The sequence below is a fragment of the Fringilla coelebs genome (assembly GCF_963513975.1).
Source record: "Fringilla coelebs genome assembly, chromosome: 15".
In the NCBI taxonomy this organism is placed as follows: domain Eukaryota; kingdom Metazoa; phylum Chordata; class Aves; order Passeriformes; family Fringillidae; genus Fringilla; species Fringilla coelebs.
Window position 1 is genome coordinate 16090556 of NC_140041.1, and position 25485 is coordinate 16116040.

Below are 25485 nucleotides of genomic sequence, written 5' to 3' on the forward strand. Positions count from 1 at the left end.
CTGCTGTCCCTCTGTCCCTCAGGGGAGGTGGCAGGTTGTGGAAAAAGCTGTTTTCTCCAACAAACCCGAGCAGAGGAAGGGTTCTTTGAGGTCAGGCCACACTCTTGCTATTCCCACAGTACCACACAGAGGTCCCAGCTGAAAAGGAAACACATTGAGAACTTACAGAAATATCAGGGAGAAGCTGTTGAGTGAATAAAGCCCCTCTGAGATGTACAAAAGAGGACAGAATTGGCAATTATTTTTGGCAGTTATTTTTCCCTAGAAATGTCCCTTTCTGAAGCATACCCCTTGCTGTCAGAGATTTTAACTTCTGAGAGAGCCATGACCTGCTGCATGGTGTAGACATCAAACATCAAATGTTCCTCTGGAATTTCTTGAAAGAGTTCTTTTTTTTCCCACTTAAAAAGGTTTCTGCTTCTCCCCCTCATCTGCTCCCATATCCCTTTTCTAAAATCACTTATGACTCAGAGAAAGCTTGCATCCACTTGGAATTACTGGAGAAAGTGGATGGAATCAAGAAGGCACGTTGTTGCTTGTACTGCATCCACAATATGGCAACAACAACAGGTTGTTGTTTAATCTGTGGGTGCAACTTCACCTGCTCACACACTTCTGCCCAGGAAGCCAAATTTTCTCATAATAAATCAGTGGGAGACATTTTCTCATAATAAATCAGTGGGAGACACTGTGACTGCTCAGGTACAAATGTTTCCTTCTGGAAATAGTGAGTGTTCACAAGAAACAAAAGAAGAAAGGGAAAAAAAAACGGGATGAGAATTTAGAAGGTTTTTTCTCTGCAGTGGTCCATATAATCATAATTTTATTTCATTTGTTCCCGAGAAAACAGGACCTCAGAGTGTGTCCTCTCTACTTTTTCTTGGTTTTAAGGTACAAAGAGCCAGATGAACCTCAGCCAGCTGCTGTATGTGCAGGAAGGACACATTTGGCCCAGCCCATGGATTTACAGTGGGAAAAGCAGCCCATGGAGCACAGACAGGAGGAGAAAGGAGCACAATAAATCTGTTCTGCACCTTTGGCATGTGTGAGCACTCCCAGTTGGTGATGGATGGGCACATGGGTGCAGGCTGGGAAATCCCTCCCTGCTCTCATCCCTCCTCCTCCCCGGGGGGCTCAGAGCTGTGGATGCTCCCTGCAGGGCAGGATGCCCTTTGATGGAGTGGCAAAGCTGGGGGAGCCGGGCTCCTCTCTGACCCCAGAGCTCCTGCCCCAGCCCCAGCCCAGCCCTGCCCTGCCCGAGGTGTGCTCAGCCCGGCTGGCAGCTCCTTGCAGCAATTCCAGGAGGGGATGAGCTGATTTGTCCAGGTTGCTTTGTGCCTTTTCCAGCCCTGCATCCCAGCCCTGCAGCAGGTTATCCAGCTTCCATCACCGGCAGGGAGGAACTGGTGCTCTCGGCAGCGCCGTAAATCAGAGATTTAATCTGGAATTAACACAACCCCCCCAAAATAAATCAGTCACAGGTAGCAGATTTACCTGATATTGTGTGAAATTTATCTCAGAACAAATACTTCTACTCTGACATCAGTATATTGCTTTGAATTTATGTTGGTTTAAAAGCTCTGCAGTAATTAATGGGTCTAATGGGAATTGTACCTTGATTTTTTTTTTCCTGGGGGTTTATTCATTCCTTTTCTTTATTCCTACTGCTCAAGATCTGCACAAGCTTCAGAATAATTTGTATTTGTTATGTTGCAGCGATATAGGATTAGTAGGAAACATCAAGAAGAAATACTGGCATGAATTTTCATCAGAATTAATAAATGTAGAATGCATTTCTTTGCCTTTTCTTTTTTTTTTTTAATAGAACTGTATTCCAGAGCTTGCCAGTTTGTGGACTTAGGTGAGTGGAAAATGAAGAAAAAGAGATTTTTCTCCTCTGTGTATTTCTTTCTACCAGCTATTCAAGTAAAACAGTTCATTTTTTTCTTTTCTGCTTGGGACCCAGGTATGCCCAAAGTGGAACATTTCTCCTAATCTCTAAACAGAAAGGTAAAAGGATTAATACAAATAAATTCCCTGAGAAAGAATTACAGGGTTTGAAATATTCAAAAATCCACATCCAATTATACACCAGTTGTAGTTTCCTTTTAAAAACTCACCAAGGGTCAAGATTGCCACAAAATAGGAGTAATTTTTCCTATTCACTTTCCTTTGCTTCCTTAACAGAACACGATTGTGGTATATTTTTTGGGTTTTCAGGACAAAGGAGGAATTGAGAATCTGACTTCATGTTCTTAGAAGGCTAATTTAAGGCTAATTTAAGGCTAATTTATTATTTTATACTGCTATATTATATTTAAATATAAAATATAAATATGCCTTCTGTAAACATAGTAGATATACTTATATTTTACATGGTACTTGCCCCAGGCTGGTGCAGCAAGATGAACCCTTTGCATCCTTTCAGAGCCATTCTTCTCTGATTTTTCTTTTATTTTGTGGTCTCTCCTGCAGGTATCTCACAGTGATGCTGTGTTGGGCCTCCCTGGTACCTTCCTCAGTTTCTCTCATTTGTATCCAACCCCCAATCTCTTACATCTGATATAAATCTTTGTTTGCTCAGAGGACTTCAGGCAATTTGCTTAAGGAAAGTGTTCAAATGTGCCCCAAGGAGCTGGCAGAGTTTCTGCAGAGTATATAAATTAGTTTTATATGATGCCACACTGGCTGTAGGATTATCCTTACTTTGCCCTTATGGCTCAGCCCAGTTCTTTCACAGCCTGTTAAATTTAGCAAGTCTTGACATCAGCCATGAATATTTCTAAAACTCATAATGTGAAATCTTCTTAGCATACAAAATGCAAATCTGTAAGATCATTTTTATTGTTAAGGTTGCTGTCTACATCTGAATAAAGCACTGCACTTAGATTGACTGAAGGATATAAAAATCTATTTATTTTTATTCCAAAAAACATGGGAGAAGCTGAGTTGACTGAATGTGATTTTCTACTTTGGTTTAGCCTGATCTCAAAATCAACTGGCTTCCAGTACCACCATAAATCAGGAATAGCACTGCTGACTTCCAGGCAGCCAAAGCCATGTGAAATATCCGAGAAATAGGTCAACTGAATTTAGAACTTTTTCACAAGCGCTCTGTTCTAAACCAGAGCAGGTGTAATGGAGTGAGGAGTGCTTCAATAACTGCTCTGCTCTACCTCCTGCCTGATAATATTTATGTGCCTTATAAATTTAATTTTTTTTTTTCCATGAAAAGAAATTGTGTGACCATAATAAAGGTGAGGCCAAATAGTGCAGCTCCTGGCTTTGGTTCGTGGAGTCACTGTCTCAGTGACTTGAAAAATCAGATGTAGCCTGACACCCACCTATTATCCATACTAGAAAGCACATTTCCAATGCAAATTCTGTGTTGCAGAATTAACATATGTAGCCTGTAGTAATGCTTTGTTATAAATGTTAAATCTAAATGCAGATTAGAGTCCCTGTGTGTTTAGTTGGTACACAGAAAACATAATTTGGTGTAGTACAGAGAGCTGGCTTGCAGGATCTGGCTGAGGTGTCATTTCTCAGTAATTCAGGAAGGGTGTACATAAATTGGGTGTTATGAATATGAAGTGAGAAGGGGCTTTAAGAGCTCTGGGTGAAACTGAAAGGAAAATGCAAAATATTGCTATTTGCATGGTTTCTCATGAAATGCACACCCAGTCATCACGGCTCAGCCAGCCTTGTACCTTACTCTAAACATGCAAATCAGAATTCCTGCCAACCTCCATTCATTTATCAGCTGATAGATGCAAAATAACACCAACAGCACCAAACCCCTTTTCTATTCCTGGGTGCAATAATTGCGTTCATGACTGGTCCTGCTGGGTGAATACAAACCAGGCTCACATCCCACTCATCCTCTGCATCCCAGGGATAATGAAATCAGATGTTTTGTTCTTAAAAGTACACCCAGTGCCCACTTATCTTTGTGCATTTCTCTCCTCTTGCTGCCACCCAAAATCTCCAATATCCAGAGACAGCTGGGTTGGGACATCTGGGAGGGCTGGCTGTCACTGGTGACACCTGAGCTCCAGCCAGCATTTGAGGAAGAGATCTCCACCACTGGACAGCCAAGAAGGATCTGATGGACAGAACTTTGGGAGGGGTTAGAGGGTTAGAAAGGGAAAACCTCCTGGTGAGGGGGCTGAGCACATGGCAGGGAAAAATCTTTTGCTCCCAGCGCTGGAACCTTTTTTCTTCATTCAGTCTTCCGTTGTATTTTTGATAAGGTTTAATAAACCTTCCAAAACTATGAAAAGTGAGGAGCTATTTCTCACAGGTCCCTGCAGGAATCCACTCCCAAACCCTCCCCACTCCCCTGCCCGAGGCAGAGGCTGGGGTGGGTTCACTGCTGGCATAAAAGAGCATTTCAACTTCAGATGGGTGGGAATTGGGCTGGTGAGCGCAGGCAGGATGCTGCTGTTGTTGGGAACAGCTTTGCTCTGGTGCCTGCTCACCACCTTGGTCTCTGTGAAGAGAGATGGAGCCTCCAGCAGTTTGCTGTTTTAATCCTCCCAATTTGTCTGGATTCAGTTCTGGATTTGGTAAAGAAAAGGAGATCATTAGCAGAACAAGTGGAACAAAGCCCTTGGAGATTTGTTTGTGGAACACACATGGGATAAGTTTTTCACAGTTGATGTTGGCTTTTTCACAGTGGTATTTCCAGGCTTTATGGATATTTCCAAGATCCATGGAAGCCTGTTCTGTTTATAAGGTGACACAGACAGGCATCCCTTTGGTTCTTATGACACATTCCCCCCAGATCTTTGAGATTTAATTGGTTTAATATTACAGGCAGATTTTCATAATGTCCCAAATGTGGAGTGTATTTCTGAGCAACAATAACCATGTCTGTACTTGTAAATTATTTTAGGTTTGCTTAACCTTGGGGGGAAGGTGAAAGGGAGAAGCAAAGTTATTCATGCTGAGCTACACTGACAGTCAGGCAAATAAAATTTATTTGCCTTCTCTCCATTTAAGATTTCCCCAGCTGCCTCCACCAACTCTCCCTCATTCTGTTTTTCATATTTCATCTGTTGTTTTAAATCTTACTCTGAATGACAACGTTAGCTTTCTAAACTACTCAGCAATATCAGTTTCCCCCCAAAGACTTCCCTGAGGCTGATTTGTAGAGGCTGCAGTTGTCTCTCTATTTTTTCTTCCTCAGCCTTACATTGAACAATGCTCTCACTAATGACATTTCCCCAGCAATGATGCACCAGGGAGAAGCACAGAACAAGAAGCAGGAATGATGAATACATTCTAAATGGATGGAGGAGGAAGTGCTACAGCCATAAAGATGGAGCACTGGGCTGGGATGTTCTTAGATAAATCAGGCATGACATTGTACAGTGCATTTTTGCACTCTTGCAAAGAAAAGCCAAGCCTAAGCTTGTAAGATGTGTCTGTGTCTGTCTAGATAGCCTGATTTAAAAGCCTCAGCTAAAAGAAAAGACTGACAGAAAACCAGGATGGAAAGGCAATAAATGATTTCCTGTGGGGAGAGCAGGTGATGTGCAGAGGAAAGGTCGTTCCAGTTGGGCAAAACCAGTCATTAGCAACCTCCTCCATCAAGCCATAACCCCAACTTCTCCTCCTCTGAGTTTCCTGGCTGTGTCCTCATGGATGAGCTCCTTCTCTCCTCTGCCTGTTTGCTCAGAGATTCACCCTGGCTTCCCAAATCTTTTTAAAGGCATCCAAGAAGGCCACACTTCTACTGAAGCCTCATCCAGACCTGCCTGTGCTCCTTGCCTGCTGCTGATGTTTGTTCCACAGCCCAGCCCCTAAAAAACCAGACCCTCCTCCTTCCCCAGGCTCCTTCCCAGGATCTGCTAAGAGCCACTTGCACTTGCCCATGATCAATAGATGAAGCCACAGCTGATATTTTGACAGAATAAATTTGACAGATCTCCCAGCAGTGAACTCTGCAGTGCACATGACCAGCTTTGCTGGAATAACTTGAGGTTTTCAATTTTTCTCTAGGAAGGAGAATGTGAGGAAGCTGTCCTGGGTTCTCTGAAGCTGATACACAAAGTTGTGTCCTCCCTTTCCTCCAGCAGAGCTCCCTGGGTAGGAGACATTGCAGATGTTCACAGCTGGGGATTAACCACAGGTGCAAAATGTCCATTTTCTGTTCACTTGGAACACTTGCTTGTTCTAGCTGGAATTTGATGCACTGGGGTTCTTTGACAGCAGGAATTGTGCTGAACTATCACATGCTTGCACTGGAGAATTTCTGGGTAGCTTGGCTATGTCACATGAGATAATAGAAAATGTCATTTCTACTCAGCCATCACAAGGTACCTCACAGAGTGTGCTGTGGTTGCATTTCTCACACCACACAGATTTCTCAGAACCATGGAATCCCATTTAGGGTCCATCTAACCCAGAAAAGTATCAGAGGCAAAGTTTTAGGGGAGTGTCTCTTGTGAACAAGGTGTTTTCAGGTGGATAAACAAAGATAGACCAGAGAATCAATCTAATAAAAATTGTAGCTTGAACTTTGACCATCAGGATCCAAATCAGGTGAAGAAGTGGCTGACCTGCTGCAGAGAGATTCTGCTTCACCCAAATTCTCTCTTCCAGTGCTAAACTCCCAGTTATTTCAGTGTTTTCTTTTTTGTTATTAGCCCTCCTTAACTCATTATCTTTATGACTGGTCCCCCTGTCCATACAAATGCAAACAGAAGAAAAAATGAGATTGAAAGTTTAGGCATGGCACTGCATCATCTCATTTTCTTGTTGCCTGTTTCCTTCCTTGGTTCCTAAAATAATTTCTTTTCAGCCCAGCACTTTAGCAGGAAAAAGACTCCTTAATTTACACCAAACAGCTTCACTTCTGTCCTATGAAGGCTTTTTAAAGAAGGCTGGCTTTGCTGGAGGCAGTATTGATGTGCTACATGTTGGGCAGTTAAAGCCTTCATTTAAAAGTTCCCAGAATTTGTCTGGAAATAATGTGGATAGCAAGAGATGTAGGGAAGGCAACAAATCACAAAACAGCTCCTTTAAACAGGTGTGTTGAAAAGCTGAGGGATTTTTTTCTGGGGTGGGTGTTTAATGGAGAAAAGGGAGATAGGTTAAAATAAACAAAGCCTGGGAAGATGTACTTCTTCAGTATTTTAATTTCTGTAATTTATCTACTGCCTTTTCATTTATTATCACTATTTATTTCTTCCAACCTTGAGAGTAAAGTGCCATAGTTGAGACAATGGGGATTAAAAATGGTCTTTGAGAGGATGTGGAGGCAGGGAGGGAACATCCCTGAACCCCAAGAGCATCCTCGGGGTCAGTCCCAGAGTCCCTGGGGGAGAGCAGCCAGGGCCTTTTTCTATCACCAGGGTGCAAGAACAGTGAGATGATCTGTAAATGCAAAATTCTGCAATCAACCAAATTACCATAAACTCCATGCCAAGCCATAATTGATGGTAATAACGAAAAAGAAGGGATCTGCTTGGAAATGTGAGTGCTTAATACCTGCAGAAGAGGTTCATGGCAGAGAGATATTTAGTTCTGAGGGTTTCTGGCTGCAACAATCCGAATTTGAAAATGTGAGTGTGGAAGTTTTATAAAGCAGATGCTGTGTTTCAGCTCACATTCCTCTGGAAAAATCTGCTTTTATTTAATCTCTGTCCCCTTCCAGTGGCTGAAATGATGCCATTGCTCAACTGGTGCAGTCACTCCTGACTTGGGGCTTAACTGGGACCAGAAAAGCGTGAATTGCTGATTGCTGGGTGTTAAATATATCTGAATTTTCTCCTTCCTACAAGCTTGTGTGGTTCCAGCTTCCTCTTTTCTTCATCCCCCTTCCCAATTCCCAGATTGAGCCTCTCAGGGCTCTGTGGTGGGAGGTTGTTTTGAAGCAAGGCTGTGCAGCAGCTCCATATTCTGCAATCCTTCCTTCTCATCACAAAATACCCTCATGTTTTTTCACAGAGTGGCTGAAAATAAAGTAAAAAAAAAAAAAAAAAAAGAAAAAAAAGAGAGCTGGCAATGAGAATTGGCATAAAGATCTACTCTGAACCCTTATTGCATAAACACTGAGAGTAGTCATGGCTAATGGAAGCCAGAAACTACAGCTTGGTGCAGTAGCCAAAATTTGGAGTGTGAAATTATGGTAAAAAAATCAAAACAGCCAAATAAATCCCACCCCCCCCTCAATGACCTGGACTGTGAGGACTAAGAGGCTGAATTTTAATCTTTGCTGTAATGATTGATTAAAGTATTTTTGGTCATAGAAACGTGGCTCCCTATTTTAAGCCCCAGTGTGCCTGGGGAGCTGCAGAGAGCTGAACGATGCCTCCACGTTATTATTTCAGAATATTGAAGCAGCAGATGCTGCAAACAGAACTGACCCATGGCCAGGCATTTGGTACCTTCCTGCCCATCATTTAATGGATTTAATAAGTATCAAGTGTAGGCTGAGGATGCCAGTCTCCATCTCCTCCATTTATGCCAAACAAGCAAAATTTTAAAGGAAGAATTTAAAGAAAACTCTGAAGTAGGGAGGATTAGAGCTCCAAGACAGGACTTGTTGCAGTTTGGGGTGTTCTGGTGTATAACCAACCCTTGGTCATCCCCCTGCACTAAAGAATTTCAAACTCTACCAGCAGGGGAGATAATTAGAGAATAATGAGGGACGAGGGTGACTGCACCCAAGTAAAGTTGTCAGATTGAAAGTATTTGATTTTTATTTTGATGTCTCTAACTTGATAAAGAGTGGAATTTCGTGGCTCTTGGGGCTGGGTGTGCAGGAGTCACAGTCAGCCTGTGTGTGGAAATAAATTCCCACCTTGGAAAGTCAAAAATGCTCCCTGGCAGCTTTCAAGCAGCTCCAGGGAGGTTTGACACACACTCCAGCAATATTCCTTTGGCCAGGCTGCTCCTGGCCCTCTCACAGCCAGGATGGCACAGGAAGGGAGGGATCCCTCCCCTGTTTGCTGGGGAAAGCAGCAAATTCTTTGGGTGAGGAATATTTTCAGCCTAGAACTCTTTTGTGTCTTGAAAAGCAACCCCAAGTGGCTGGGCTGAATTTCTGGAGGCAATGCTGCACCCAGCACTGCTGGTAAATATCTGGTGATGGAAATCAGTGGGAGCAATTGGGAAGCCTCTGTTTGCATGTTCAGGCACTTTTTGGTTCTAAATGCATAAATTCATCTCTAATGGGTGTCATATAAAGACAGTTTTCTCCAAGACTCCAAGGTTATATTCATTTTCCACAGAGATCCAAACTCTTCAGCTTCTAGTGAGAGATCTATAAACAAGAGAAATGTCTCATAACAAACCAAGGATCCTTTATAAATAGAAAAATAACTTCAGCTGGGACTGCAATTGAAGGAAATAACCAGGCTGTTTCCAACAACCTCTACTATTACTAACTTAGAGCTTCACTTTTGTACTTTTACCTTCTGCTGCTCTGGGAGCACATAATTGTCATTGCTTTTCAAATGTGCCTGCTGCAGCTGGATTATTTTCCATGAGTATTCTTTCTCTGTTAAATTGGTGGCTCAGAAGGTTCCAGATCTCAGTTTAGCATCTGCTTTCTCTGAATGTCTGCTTCTCTCCATCCTTCTGCAAGGTGATATTTAAATGTCCTTTGGAAGGGTGACAGACTGCACTTCACTGCCCAAAACCAGAAAGAATTTCCCTGATTCTTCTCAAATACCACGTTTTAGATGTATTTTAAATGTGTTTCTCCTTCCTCTGTCAATGGATTGAATTTTTTACCCCCTGTTTCCCTTTTATTTATCCTAATAGGATAAAAGCTTTTAAAGGTAACTTTCAATTCAATGATGGATAATGGCAAACTGGTTTGTAATAAAATGACTTAACAGATATTGCCAATTTCTTTTTTTTCCTTTATGTTCATCTACAGAGGAAAGCTGTTGCACAGCAGGGTAGAACATGAATTTAAAGCAAAGTAACTGCTTCACATTAGCTTTGCACAAGGATCCTGTCATCCTGCACACAGGTTTCACTTAACCCACTCCCAAATTCATCTGAGTAAACTTGTGTAAATGTATCCTTGCTATGAAATCTTGTCCACATTGAGAAATAAATGCAGAAGTGCTTTTCCAGCTCCTTTCCAAGAATTTTTGCACTTTCCTGGTCCCCTCTGCAGAGGTACCAGAGCACCTCTGAGTTTATTCTGTATTTATTTATTCTCTAACAGCCCTGTGTCTTTCCCAAGGGGGCATAGGAGGGCTGGGGTAGAGGAGAGAGGTGAATTTATTTTCCCAAATCCAAAGCTGGTTTTGTCCCTTTGTCTCCAGGAGCTCCCAATCCTGCCTGCTCCATCATAATTCCATTTCTCCTCCATTCAGGTGTGACTCAGCTGCACTGGTGGCTCTTGCAAGCTGAAGTTGTTATTTCCTGGCCATGTGATGTTTGTGTTAATTCATGTTCTCATTTGCATTCAGTGAAAGTAGAGGAAAAGCTCAGTGACGTGTTTTGATTCAGATTCTCTGGGTTTTGTTGTTCTTGGGTATGTAAGTCCCATGGCCTTTAAATAACTTGAGAATCATTTTTTTTTTTAGGAAAATATTGAATAGCCTGTTTTAAATAACTTGTGTTCCCCCTGCCTGCTCCTCTCTCAGAGGAATTGCATTTGCATAGAAAGAGGATTCCTTACATAAAGGCACAAAATGTGGTTTTGAGCAGAAAGAAGCTCAGCAGCCAGAACTAACCTTAGGATGAAGCCCTGCCCTTCCTGCTGAACGACAGACTAAGTCAAAACTCCACAGCATTTTGCTGAAAATTAGAATTAAATGGAGTTTAAATTATCCATAGATCCATTTATTCATTTGCCATACTCTAAGCAGAGGGTTCCAGAGCCCTTCCCTCTTCCTGCCTGGTGTCTGATCTATCAGATATATCTGATCTGGTACCTTGGAGGCCTTTTCTGCTGCATTGCTCAGAGCCTTGACAACCAAAAAATGCTGAAAGCTGGACATCACCAAACGCTGAATTTCAAAATGCAGATGCATTTTGTTAACTCTGAAGACTCCTAATGCTTTTGGCTTAATGCAAAGAAAGAGTGAATCTGAAATAATCTCTTTTATTTCAAAAGGAGGTTTCTTTGCCTTGTTTCTGTTCAGAATTGCTTCCCTGGCTTGGCTGGTATTTCCCAATTCCTGCCTTAGGGTCCATGAAGGATGTGGAGCACTTGGGTAGAGCTGCTCATTGGAGGCTGATTGTCAAGGAAGGAAAGGATTGAATCCATCAGGAGGAGTTTTCCCACAGTTGTTGTCTGGTTTTTCATTTGTGGTGGGTTTTGTTTGGGTTTTTTTAGCTTTTTTTGCACCTAAGCTGTGAGTTATCAGCACATCCTTGTGTGTGGAGACCATCCTGCTTGCAGAAAAAAACCCCACTTTAAATCCCTGGAAACTTTTCCAGCCTGGTATGTTACTAAGAATAAGAGAACCATTCCCTTGAAATATTGCCATTAATGTGTGGCACACATGGATGCATTTCTAGGGGTTTTATTTCATAATTGGCTCCCAAACAGCCACAACTCTGCAGCTCTCACCACCTACTGCCAGATTGGTTGGGGTTTTGTTTGTTTGTTGTTTTTTTTTTTAAATACCTGAGGTCTCTAACTTTGGGTAATTAAAAAATCCTGACTTGTTTTAATTTTAACACTGCAAGAAGGGTTCAATCTGTTTGTGATACTATGACTGACATTGTTTCAAAGCAGATTTGGTGATAAGTTTGGTCCTGACATTTAGTTAGCAGGTGGGTGTTGTTTATTGCCTAGCAATTAGAACTTACATTAACATAATATCTCCTCAACTTCAGAAATTTCTGAGAGCTCTCCATGAACAGATTCCCAAGAGCTCTCCCCTGCTCTCTTCCCTTTGTCTTTTCACTTTCCCACCTCCACAGCCTTCCACCCACCTGCCTTTAAATGTGCTGTTTCAAATTTAGAGTTCAAGAAACTTTGTTTAAGTCTAAATCATGAAAGATATTTTCTTCTAGGGCAGAAGCAGCCCACAGCCCCTTTATTTTAAACCAAGTTAAACCAGAGCTTTTCAGTCTTCAGAAACATTTTTTTTTCACTTTTAATATTTTTCTGTGAGCACTTTACTCTAGAAAATGTCTGGTGAGGAGGGCAGAGCCTGTTCCCTGCCTTGAAATAACCCAGGTGCAACAAGTATTTTCCTTTCCACCTGCATCCTCAGGGCTCCCTTTGCTCTCAGCATTTTCTCTGATGTTCTTAGCAGCAGTTTATTATGGAGAGGCATCAATTAGATTTCTATTGTATCTGCTTTTTATGAGATTGTCATATTAATTTTTTCATCTAATGGGTTTTCTGCAGGAGAAAGTGAAAATGAGATGATTTGAGCTACATGAAGGCAAAAAAAAAAAAGTGAAAAATGAAACCTAATCCAAATGTATTACTTGGAAAATAGTTTTTAATTGATTTCTAACCCAAGTTGAAAGGCCCTGCTGCCCACAGCCAGACATTCACTGCTGCTCTGTCTCAGGTTTTGCTCACAAAGTTGGATTAGCAAAATGGTGATGATTTCTAGTGAAATCAGACAAACCTGAACATTCTTCTCAGGCATTTCCCCTGTGCAAATCCAGCTGTGCACAGACATTCTTAGAGCTAATTTTCACCCCTCTTTTTAAGCTTAAACTCCATCATTTTGGTGTTAAGGAAGCACCTGGTGACTGTGTCCTGCTTTTTTTCCCCCAAACCTTACAGGGAATGTTCTCCATCTAAGGAGACACATCTCTCCCTAGCCTGGGAGAATGTAATTTTTCAGTCAACCACAATTAACACTGCACAAATCAGCTTTGGGGAGATATCACCAGGATTTCTTCTCCTGGGAAGCTTCAGCTTCTCCCTGTTTTGCTGCTCTGGAATGTGGTTTGGAGAATGTTTACCCAGCATGGGAATTGTTTTAATTTAATGACCAATCCCAGTCCAGCTGTGTCGGGACTCTGGTCAGTCACGGGTTTTTATTCTCATTCTTGTTTTAGCCTTCTGATGTGTCCTTTCTCTTTGGTATAGTTTTAGTACATCATTTTCTTTTAATATAATAAATCAGCCTTCTAAGAAAATGGGATCAAATTCTCATCTCTCACCTTGTCCTGGGGCCACAACACCACAACAGTCACCCATGACCCTGGACTGCTGCCACATCTTGGATGGAATAAACTGCATTTTGAAGAGCTGCCTGGAGTCCCACATCCCTCATTTCAGCTCTTGCAGGTGCTGCTGTTTGTTACCCAGAAAAAGGAGGAAAAAGGAGCAGGGAATGGGCTGGAGCATCCTGGCTGCTCGGGGGACACTTCTCTCTCTCTCAGCAGATTAATTAAGTTAAAAGTGGTGTTTTACAGCCAGGTCTTACCAGGCAGGAAAAGAGAGAAAAGGGAAATTAAGAACTTTATTAAATGTTGTGATGTAAAGGTTGGTTTGATGTAATTGTTTCAGAAGTATCCAGCAAAGAGGTGAGGCAGTAAAAGCAAAATATTCAGAATGAGCACATTTATGACTGATAGAGAAGAGCTCATGCCAGATGTATTCTCATGGCTAAACTGGCTTGTTTTACAAATCTGAACTAAGGCCAGAGTTTCAATACTGTAATCATTAATTACATTAAAAATCAGAGTTGCAGAATCATATAACCAGAGTGGTTTGCTTTGGAAGGGACCTTAAAGATCCTCTCGTTCCACCCCTGCCATGGAGACACCTTCCCCTGCCCCAGGTTCCTCCAAGCCCGTGCCACCGGCCAGGAGCGCTGGGAAAATGGGAGCATTTTGGGGAAAATGGGAATCCTGTCAGCTGGAGCACGGTCAGGCTTTGTTCGGGCTCTGCTGGCAGTGAGGAACAGGAGGAACAGGAGCCGGTTTCCAGCAGCCCCAGCGCTGCCACAAAGAGCTGACAGCATCCTTTATCCCCTGATAACCAGCCTGACACGTCTCTTTGGATTCTCAGGAGAGCTTCACATGAATAAATCATCGCCTCTTTAGTGACTACCCGGAATTAATGATCCCCCACCTTTTCCTTTTTTTTTTAAATTTTCTTTTTTTTTTTTTTCTTGACGAGCATTTCTCTCACCGTGGGTTGTGACTTGTGGCTCCTTGGAGGATGGTGACAGCTGAGCAGTCCTGGAGGCTTTTTCTTGTCAGTTCTTTCCAGTAACTTTTCCTGCCACTAAATAGCTGAACAAGTGTCTATAATTATCAACTCACATTTTCAGGAAAGCATCACAGAGCTTGAAAAAAAAATCCCCAGCTTAGCTCAAAGTCAGAGCCAAAAGATGACAAAATTTTCCAGAGGTTGAAAAGTAGGGTTTAATTATCATTCATATTGGGGCATTTCTTGCTTCATGTTTTTGTTGACAACACATCTAGCTGAAAGAAAACACCTTTGCTGAGGTATTTCCATCATAAACTGGAAGTTATCAGTGTTTTCCTTGTGTGTAGCCTTGTTTTCTAGCCAGACAATTTATCTGTCCTGAGAGGCGAAAAAAAGGTTTGGGGGAAACCCCTGTATGCCATGACATACTTGGAATATCAAATGAATGGGACCCTTCAGTCCCTGATTTTTGCTTCCATCTGGTTTGAATGTGAGATTGAACCACATCACATTTTTCTTAAGTTTGTGTCTTATCTAAGGTGATGTGATTTTTGTTTGGGGTTTTTTTGCTTTTATTGGAAAATTACAGAAAGGGCTCCAGGGTGTGGAAAAATATAACCTGTGACCTCACCAGACTGAAACCAAAAGGAGACATAAGAAGAATCCCAAATCCTTAACTTCTAAGACATTTATAAAAAATAGGAAATAGGGGAGTGGAGATTTTTGTCAGCATTTCAGCATTCCCAGTGCTGGAAACAGAACAATCTCTTAAATTCAGCCTGAGGTTCAGTGGGTCCAGAGGAAGAACTAAATTTTCCTACTGGGATAATTCTTAGAGGTACAAAGGTAAATGTTGAGGGCAGCAAAAGCTTTATGGTTTTCGTTTCCCAGCTGTGAGTGCCACCTTTAGAAAAGCTCTGCCTGAGCAGCAGGATTAAATTAAAAGTGGTGTTTTACAGCCAGGTCTTACCAGGGAGGAAAAGAGAGAAAAGGGAAATTAAGAACTTTATTAAATGTTGCGATATAAAGGTTGGTTTGATGTAACTGTTTCAGAAGTATCCAGCATAGAGGTGAGGCAGTAAAAGCAAAATATTCAGAATGAGCACATTTATGACTGATAGAGAAGAGCTCATGCCAGATGTATTCTCATGGCTAAACTGGCTTGTTTTACAAATCTGAACTAAGGCCAGAGTTTCAATAATGTCATCTTTGAGTTGTAGAATGGAGCTTTACATGGAACTGTGTTTTTAAATGATTGTTTTTATCATGAGACTTCAGATCTTCTACTGATCTATGTCAGGAACCAGATTAACATATCTTGAAATGAATTTGCATAACCTGGAAAAAACAAGGTTTGCAGAGCCTAATATAAATTTACATTCCTAATAAAATATTAACATATCTAAAAATGGATTTTAAATAGTACCACTATATTTTAAATTATTCTTGTGTATTCCTAACAAACAACTTTGATTTGCATGTCCTGACTTTGCAATGTAACACAGAACTGGTAATTGAGTGGTTTGTAAATCAGCTTTTCAGCACTCTGCTGCTGCCACCTTTGTTTGTGTGGATGAGAGTCAACAGTGAAAAAGGCAACCAAGAGCTTTGCCTTTTGCACAGAGGAGCAGTGAAGATAAAGCCAGAATTTGCAGTGGGAAGGATGTTCCAGGAGAAGCTTCATTAGACCCAGCTGAAAACTGAAGTGCAAAGCTTGCACTGATCTTTTTGTATTCAAAGTGCGACCCTCAAACCCCAAACACTTCTCTCTGTCTCTCAGCAGATAAAATCAGAGTTACAGAATCATACAGCCAGAGTGGTTTGGTGTGGAAGGGACCTTAAGGATCCTCTCATTCCACCCCTGCCATGGAGACACCTTCCCCTGTCCCAGGTCCCTCCAAGCCCCATCCAGCCTGGTCCAGGCATGGGATGGTGACTTTGGGCTGTCCCTTGAGAGATTATTCCCTGCAAACACAAGACATTTGCAATTCTGCAGCATAAGGTTTTTGCAGGATAAGTTTTTTTTTGCTGAAGCCTGGAGGAATTTCTAGAGAGAGCTTGGGAGCAGTGTGGTGGGTCTGAGAACTCAGTAAAGGATTTGGGTAATCCTCAGAACTCAGTAAAGGATTTGGATGGGGCTCTGAGCAACCTGGTCCAGTGAAAGGTGTCCCTCTCCTGGCAGTGGGATTGGAATCAGATGGGCTTTAAGGTCCTTTCCCTTTCCCTTTCCCTTTCCCTTTCCCTTTCCCTTTCCCTTTCCCTTTCCCTTTCCCTTTCCCTTTCCATGGTAAACTGAGTGGAAACCCTGTGAGTGAACATTGTGTGGACGCCACTGACACAGAATAAATAGATGAATGACATGATGTTATTTATAGCCATTGGTGTTTTGGAGCACAATATCAGCTCTTCCTAAAGACCTTTGTTTGTCTCTGTTACATAACCCTGCTGCCCTCTCCATATGGTGGGGTTTGTGTGTGGTTAAGAGCCAATAAATCTTCCTTTGGGGATGAGTTCACAGGAAAAAAAGGACAGCAGGTGCTGAGATGGTAAATATTCAGTAGGTGATTACTTGTTATTGCTGTTATTTTACTTTTTATTACTTGTTGTTATTCCTTTTTGAAACTCCAGGAATGAACCCCAAAGGCTTCATTGGAAAAGATTTTTAAACCCCAGCCCTGAAGTGCTGACCAGGCAGACAAGTATTGGCATCTCCAAAACCTCAGGTGAAATTGGTACAGGACATTCAAATAAATTTCTTTCACTTAAATTTATGGTCAGAACACAATCTCCATTGGATCATTAATGAAAGTTTGCATCAGGTTTTTCTGTTGGGCTGGATCATTATATGTGTTAAATATTCATCCTTGAGCAATGCCAATTTTATTTCTGCAGCCAGGAGAGGCAAATAATTCAATCCAAATTCTCTCTGCTCAGTTTGCAGTTGGAATCAAGCTTAGCTCCCTGCTCCATAAACAAAGGAAGGAAAACAAATGGGTGAGAATGACAGATTATTTTTGTGTTTTCCTTAGATAAACACATCTTAATCAAAGCCAGGTCCACACCAGGAGAGAAGGAAGACTGAGAAAATGATTCAAGAAATTCTACAAACATTTAAGCCCACCATGTCTTGTAGTAGAAAAAAAATCTCCCACTTTATGTTATGTACCAAGATTCTTATTTTGGCAAGGGATGATAAGAGTTGCCAGGTGTGTACATGGATATTCAGCAGGTATATATTTATATATAAGAATATATAAATTCAGAACACAGCATAGAAATTACCTGAGAAACTAGCTTTAAATTGGAAGCTGTCACTTCATTTCTCTAGCAGACAACATAATTATTCCAGAAGAACTAAGAAGCAGAGAAATTCTTTACACAATGGGTGCTGATGTGAAAAAAAAAAAAATCCAAATTTGCAGAATGTATAAAACATGAGAAAGGTTTACACACAGAAATTGCAATTGAATACATTAAAATCAAAGACAGGCAGAGAAGGAATTAATTTGTTTCAAATGATGGGATGTAGTTTAGTCAGGTTGTATAATTTAATTTTAGCAAGCGCAGTACTTCCTAATTATCTGTATACTTGCAGATGCATAAATAAATCATGAATTTTCTTTCTTGTATTCCAAGTGTTCATACACAAAAAATACTCCAAACCCAACATTTTGGTAACTACAGTGTAAATAAACCAGATATAAAGCAGGGGCAGCAGGCAGTAATGACTTGATGTGAGCAAAACCATTCTCATGAAGTATTAAAGCATCTGAGGAGCAATAAACCCTTACAGTTCTTCTGGAAAGATCACTCACTTTATGCAGGAAAATTCGAGGTGTATTTAGAGGTGCCTTTTTGCATGGCAGGGATTGTATTTAATTTTGTTGGCAATTTTTGGATGCAAGAGAAGATAAACTCAGGATTACCCACCTGGGTGGGCATGAGAAAATCAACAAAAAAGTGTCTGTGCCTCTCCTCTCCTGGTTCTTTCACAGTAAGGATTGGAATATATTTTTATTTCTGGTTTTTTCCTGTAGCAGCACCATGGTGGGAGAGCCATGGAATCAGTTTAGGGAAGAGCAAGATGTTGTTTTTGGCTTTCTGGAGCTCAACAGGAAGTTTTTCTGAGGGGTCTGAAGACACAAAGATTGTCAGAAAACATGACCAGGGAAGTCTAAATGCCTGATGCACTGGAAACAGCCATGGGTAGCATGCCAAAAATTCATCAGGAATTTACTTTCTTTGCATTCCTAAGAATAGTCAGTAAATAAACAACATAATAGAGAGAAGTCAGGGAAATGATGAAAAACAAGGCCAGAAATAGACAGGAATATTGACTTAAAAGAGTTGCTATAAATCACATAAAACTGACTGCAAATATGTATTAAGTAAACTCCCTTTGGAGGGGTCAGAGGCTTCAGGGTTTCCTCTGTGATGGGAAGTGAAGGCTTTATCCTGTACCACCTCATTATTTTAATAAGCTCTCCTTGCTCCTCAGCCCTTCCTTCGTGACAGTTCCCATCTAGATCAGGGAAGAGCCATGAGCATTATTCCTTTCTGCTGCTCTCCTGGACAGCTGGGACAGGGATTTCCTTCTGTTCCCTGTCTGACCTGGCACTGGGAGGTTCCTGTCTCTGCCTCTTGAAAATTGAGTTTTATTGGTCTTTATATAGATCTTCAATTCTGGCACTTTAGCCCAGCAGCTTCACAGAAGAAAGAAACCCCCAAGGATCACAGAACTCATGGAATCACTGACTGGTTTGGGTTGGGAGGGACATGAAACGTCACCTTGTTCCACCCCCTTGCCATGGGGACACCTTCCTGTGTCCCAGGCTGCTCCAAGCCACATCCAGCCTGGCCTTGGACATTTCCAGGGATTCAGGGCTCAGCCACAGCTTCTCTGAGCACCCTGTGCCAGGGCCTGCCCACCCTCACAGGGAGGGATTTCTTCTCAATATCCAGCCTGCATTTCCCCTTTTCCAGTCTGAAGCCATTCCCTGTTCCCATCACTGCAGTCCCTGATGAAACATCCCTCAAATCCCTCAGGAAATGCCCTGATCTTTCCCAATTTCAGAGATTTTTTTTTCCCCACACCTGTAAGCATCTACACGAAGCTCATGGACTAGAGAGGATGTGGGAGAGGTTTTACAGCCCAGAGAGAAGTTTGGAAAGAGGATCCATGCTTACCCCTGAAAGAATTCTCTACCAAGGTCATTGACATAGAAACCAAAGAAGAAAGAAAGAAAGAAAGAAAGAAAGGAAGGAAGGAAGGAAGGAAGGAAGGAAGGAAGGAAGGAAGGAAGGAAGGAAGGAAGGAAGGAAGGAAGGAAGGAAGGAAGGAAGGAAGGAAGGAAGGAAGGAAGGAAGGAAGGAAGGAAGGAAGGAAGGAAGGAAGGAAGGAAGGAAGGAAGGAAGGAAGGAAGGAAGGAAGGAAGGAAGGAAGGAAGGAAGGAAGGAAGGAAGGAAGGAAGGAAGGAAGGAAGGAAGGAAGGAAGGAAGGAAGGAAGGAAGGAAGGAAGGAAGGAAGGAAGGAAGGAAGGAAGGAAGGAAGGAAGAAAGAAAGAAAGAAAGAAAGAAAGAAAGAAAGAAAGAAAGAAAGAAAGAAAGAAAGAAAGAAAGAAAGAAAGAAAGAAAGAAAGAAAGAAAGAAAGAAAGAAAGAAAGAAAGAAAGAGAAAGAGAAAGAAAAAGAAAAAGTAATAAGAGAAACCTGCAAGTGCCTGTTCCAATGAGCACTTTGTTTGTCTCTCCTGACCAAGGAGTAAAGTGTAAACTTATGAGCTTTGTAAGAATGTACAAAAAGCATGAATGCCAGAATAAAACCTGTTTGAAGCCCCCTGAAAATGGAGTGTGTTGCTTTGGATTGTCTCCATCTCAACTCCAGCAAGAGGACACATCCTCAGTGGTGCCTGCTTGTTGTAACCTCGTAGTAAACTCAGGAACTCGAGTGGCTCTGGGCTCCCTCCCTCCTCTACAGCAACAAAACCACACAGAGGGGAATGAAGGCAATTTTTGCTCTGCTTTTGCAGCCTGGTTTTAGTGTTCCACTCCAGTTAGAGTGCAGATCACTGTGATTCAATCAGTCAGCAGTAGCTCAAAGCCACCACTGGTTGTCTTTCTGCCCTGATAAGCAAAGATCTCCAAGTACACAGGCTCTGGAAGGAATTTGCCTTGGGTCACTTGCCTTGCTAGCAAGGATGCTGCAGTATTTTTGACAATATGCTTTGCTTTGAGAGGTCAGTGACTTTTGCCTGGCTGGTTTTTGTTCTAAATATAACATTTATCTAAATGTTTGGAAAAATTGGAAACATCAGAATTGTCTTTGCACAGCATCATACGTAAAAAATTTTCTTGGTGTGTCCTAAATCTCCTGTAACTTGCACAGGAGAAACAGAATCCAAGACAAGCCACAGAGGAAAAAGAAAACACTTACAAAGGATTATTTGAAAGCACCCTCAGAATCACCTGGTTTCAGGTGGATTCTCATAAGAGGAGGCAAAGCAGACGGGGCTGAGCTGTTTGTGGTGTGACACGTGAACTCTGTGACCCCCACCATGTGTCCAGAGCCATTATGCACAATTCAGTTCCTCTCTGCCAAAAACAGACAAAGGTTGGGAGGAATTCTGTTGCTGCAATTAAAGCAGGTCTCGATCACAATCATACCCAGGCATTCAAAATCGCCCTGAGAAGTTTCCCTTGATCATCTTTAAAATGTTGCTTGATTCGAGTGCAGCATTTTTCCCTCTTTGATTTGAGCAAGTGTTCTCTAACATGATGAACAGTGTGTGATTAACACATCCCTGCAACGGCCCAGCTCACAGAATTATCAGCAGATAATATTCTTCAATTACTTTTATTTGCTTTGCTTCCTAGAAAAAAAAAAAAGAGTTTTTTTTCCCAAATGTATTTACTACTTGAAATTAATGGATAATTTTAGCTCTGCATTTTCTCTTTGTGAACAAGCAGGTCTCTGTGCATGTTTAGAAAACAAAGCTGAAGCAGTTTAGCCAACAGAAGTGGAATTTGGTGGCAGACAGGGCATTTCACATCTCCACAGCTTTGCTTCCTGCCAAGCAGCCCCTCAGCCTTTACTCCCTGCTCCCAGGCCAGGCAGGTGAGATGCACCTGAGATGCCAGGAGGAATCCCCAAATCCTCCTGGCACACTGAGATGCCAGGAGGAATCCCCAAAAACCACAGCTCTGTTTCTGCACACACAGACAGGATATTTCCACACAATGTGTCATCACCTGCAGATCCCTGTTTAGATGGATAAACAGCATTAAAGCGTGGCTGTCGTGCTTTCAGCCAACAGCTTTCACTCAGCACATTGAAATGCAGCAATCTGGGCACTCCTGCAGCCTCAGAGCTGGGGGTTTTCCTGCAGCAGGGAGCAAACACCATGGGGCCCTGCTGAAATGTTATTCACATTTATCCTCAGTCATGCCCACCCCCAGGTGGGTTTTTATAACACATCAGGTGTGGGATCCCAGGAGGGGGCTGCAAATCCAGGGAATTGCTGCTGGTTTGGGGTTTGGATCATGCTGAGGAGACACCCTGGAAAGGATTCCTGGAAACTCCAGCCCCCACACTCAGTGAAAATCAGGGACATTGTTTTTAAGAATAACAGGCGCTGATGATGGGTTTAGGTCTTTTGAGGTGCTGCTCCAGCAGGGTGTGAAGGTGGTGCTACACAGGGGTCACTGCATGAACGTGGTTTTGATGATTATTTGACAATTATCAGCAGGATTATTTGACAATTATCCTCTTGGGAAGATCAATGCCACCGTCCCCATCTGATTGCTGGTCTCACTTTACAAGCTCATAGTGATGCTCTTCAACTTCTGAAACATGTGGACCCCAATATTTGGCTCTATCCTGCAGAGATCTGCCTCATTTTTGCAGTTTCGTATTTATGGATAAATAGGCTGCTTTTCTAGGTCACATTAGAGGTCATTTGCAGTGAATTAGAAATGATTAACAAGAAATAATTCTGCAACGTTATAAAGTCCTCTATGGCAAGGTCTTTTGTGCTACATCAGTGCACAACATGCAGCATTTTTTAGTAACTGGGTTTTTTTCAGGCTGTCAAGTTTCAATAATGAAATAAAGGCAGCGCAGTCCATGTAATTTAGTTCCTCCAAATTTCATAACTTCTTGACAGAATAATAGCCAGCCACAACATTTTGATCTGGTTGAGAGCTCTCCTGTCTGGGGATATTTGCAGTAAAGCTTTGCAACAAGAAGTCAATTAGCTGTCAGTCATTTAGCTCTGCTTGCTGGTTTCTGGAAGGTTTTTTGATAGCCTTCACATTTTTTTTCCCCCCAGTCAAGAATTTCTTTAGTTGAAAGATTCTAATCCCATGGTAATACCTATGATGTTTTATTTAACACTTCCAAGTGGCAGCTTTGCTAGTTTTCCTTCAGGATGATCAGTTCTTAGACTACAAACTTCCCCTGTTCAGTTTCTCTTGAGCCTGACTGTGTGAAGCAGAAACTTGAAGAAATAAAAATGAGCTGTGATAATCAATATGAACATTACAGATTCATCATCCATTATTAACAATCCCAGATTATTTTCTGGAGTAATATGTACTTTAGGTACCAAGATTGTTCCAAATTTCAAGATAAAGGTCAGAACCCAGATCCCCACAAACTGATTATAAGCTTTTAAAATGCGACCTTCAAATTTAAAAACTTTTAGCCTCAGACATTTGTCTTTATGAAGATATTTGTCTTTATGAAGATATTTGTCTTTATGAAGTTACCAGCTGTGGTTGGTCTCTGCAGTGCTGAGTTGATTATGGCAGTGTTTGCATCTTTTATTGCAGTTTTACTGTAGTCAAATTACCTCTTAAAATGGTCTGAAACAGCTCAACTAAATTAAGAGCTGTATTTAAAAGAAAAAATTTAAATGGCAGCTTTTCTGGTACTGGCTTTTTCTCATTGTTTGGGCGCTATTATCCAGCTGAAATCCTAAAAAATGCTTCTGATAAAATTTAACACCCATTTTTGGGGTGGGACCCACGAGCTAAGTGACTCTCTGGATCTAGAGATGGCCAGAAGGGAAATATCTGCCTGGACTTAGTGACTGTTGGTTTGGAATGTATTTGGTTTTCCTCTTGGATATTTCAGCTTTTTGAAGTTTCAGGTAGGATAATTTGTGCTGGATCCTAAACATAACTGGCAGGAAATGCCAGTGCTTGAATGAGGGACTTGTATCAAGAATATAAACTGTATTTAAAAAATACAGTTTCAAATGTATTCCTTGCCATGCACGGGGCAAATTTCTTGAACAAATAAAAGAGCAGAAGTACAGTGGTTTAATTAAATATAGTTTAAAATTGGAAACCAATTAATTTCTGGAGAAATAGAACCGTGAGGTATTTTTCATTAATTGTGCTGTCATTAACTTCCCCTGCTACTGCACCAATTGAATGGAATATTGAAGTAAATTCAAATGCATCGTGTCAGATTCAAGGTTCTTTCAAATGGATTGGGATAGAATGAAGTGTTATACTGAGATGACAAGTATGAGGCTTAAAATCTTTTCTTTCTTTTTTTAAAGTGCACAATTTGCATGTCAAATAGATGGATGTGCACAGAATCAATTTAATTCTGGGACCTTTGATCAGAGATTTGGGGGGGAGCCGTGGAGAGAAATTCTCCTGGAAATGTTTGCTGCTTTCTGATGAGGACTGGCACCGTTTGGGAAGGGAGATGAAAGCACACCTCATCTTTTCTACTCCTCCTCCTTAATAATACCCTTGGAGTGAGAAATTAGGCACAGCAGGAAGAAGGAGCCTGTGCAGCACATCTCTGCACTAAGAAAACAAGCAAGCTGTCCGAGGCCTGAAAAAAGCAGATATTTCTCACTTATCTTTGGGGCAATGGGAGGAGAAAGCACTTTGCTTCATTTTCACACAAAATTGAGGAATTAGGATTGGGAGCTGCGCCCACCAAAGCTGGAATAGCCTGAGATAAAACAGCTCCAAGCAATTTGCCTCTGTTGCATAAGGAAAGATCAGGATAAGGGATCCTTGGTTAGGATTAACTGGAAGGGCCAGAAAACAGGCAAGGTTTCATTTGCCCCTTCCCAGGGGGTGGAGAAGAGGGAAATCTTAAGGAGAAAAGCAGAGGAAATGATGGAGCAGGAGCAAACACTCCCTTGTGCTCATCCCCTAAGACCTGCCCACAGCAGAAATCGGAATTTTCACTCTGAATAAAATACAGTTGTGGCCTGCACAGCAGAAAGTGGACAGGAGTGGTGGTATAGTGCTTCAAGTATTTCCTTCTTGTTCTCACCCCATCATGCAATTCACCCTCCAGAAATCCACGAAGAAAATGGAGGGAGGGATTTCTTACATAATCAAACAGGGACACTGAAATGAAATGGGTCTTTTGTATTTGGAAGTATTTCATGTTAAGGTACTTGACATTTTGCTCCCTCTTTTCTAGGAATCCAATAGTTTTATTGTTCTTTTAACTCCCTCAGATTAGGCAGTAATCCCCACTGCTCTGAACTGCACGGCCTCAGAAATTTTACAAGTTGTACTAAAATAAGAAAGTTCACATAAATTAATGCAGGGCGAACCTTGAAATGAAACCACTTGACCCCTATTAAAATCTGCTGCTAACACTGTTTGCAGTTGTGCTTAATGTCTGAAATCACTTTATCATTCAATATGACACAGGGAAGCAGCAGAATTGCTGTAAGGCATCATTGTTAGAAATGAGAGTTGCCATGCCAGTGCTGCAGAGCCCTGAATCCCAGGAGACCTGGGCTGCTCCTCCACGTTAAATTAAAAGGCATTAATCTTTCCACATGCTGTATCATAGATACAAATTCTTGCTCTGTACAACTCAAAAATCTCTCAGTCCTGGGCTTGTCTAGCCATAAAAAATCAGGAAAAAAATAAACAAAGCTGTGCTGCATGGCAGGAGGGAAAGGCATGGGACATGTTTGTGATTCAGTCAATAAATCTGCCTTTATAGGGGGTGACAGGCTCTTAAAAACTGGGTGGTGGCCCATCTTTCCAGTGACAGCAGCAGGTTATTGCTTGTGGGACCAAAACTACTCCTGGGATATGGGGGTACTTCATGGCCATCCCTCTCTGCAGGTCAGCATCTTGTTGGGAGCCCCAGGGCACACACCCATGGAAAAGGCTCTGAGCTCCACCAGGTCTGCCTCATCTTTCTCCTTCTTGGGACCAATTCTGATTTTATCTGCACTTTACACGTTCATGGCAGCGCTGGGACAAAGGAAAGGGAAGGTTTGCAGTGGCTTTGCTGGTGAAATGAGCACACACTAAATTTAGCTCAGTGTTTTCCTGCACAATGCCCCTCATCTCTTGTACAGCATCCAGTTTGAAATTTAGTCCA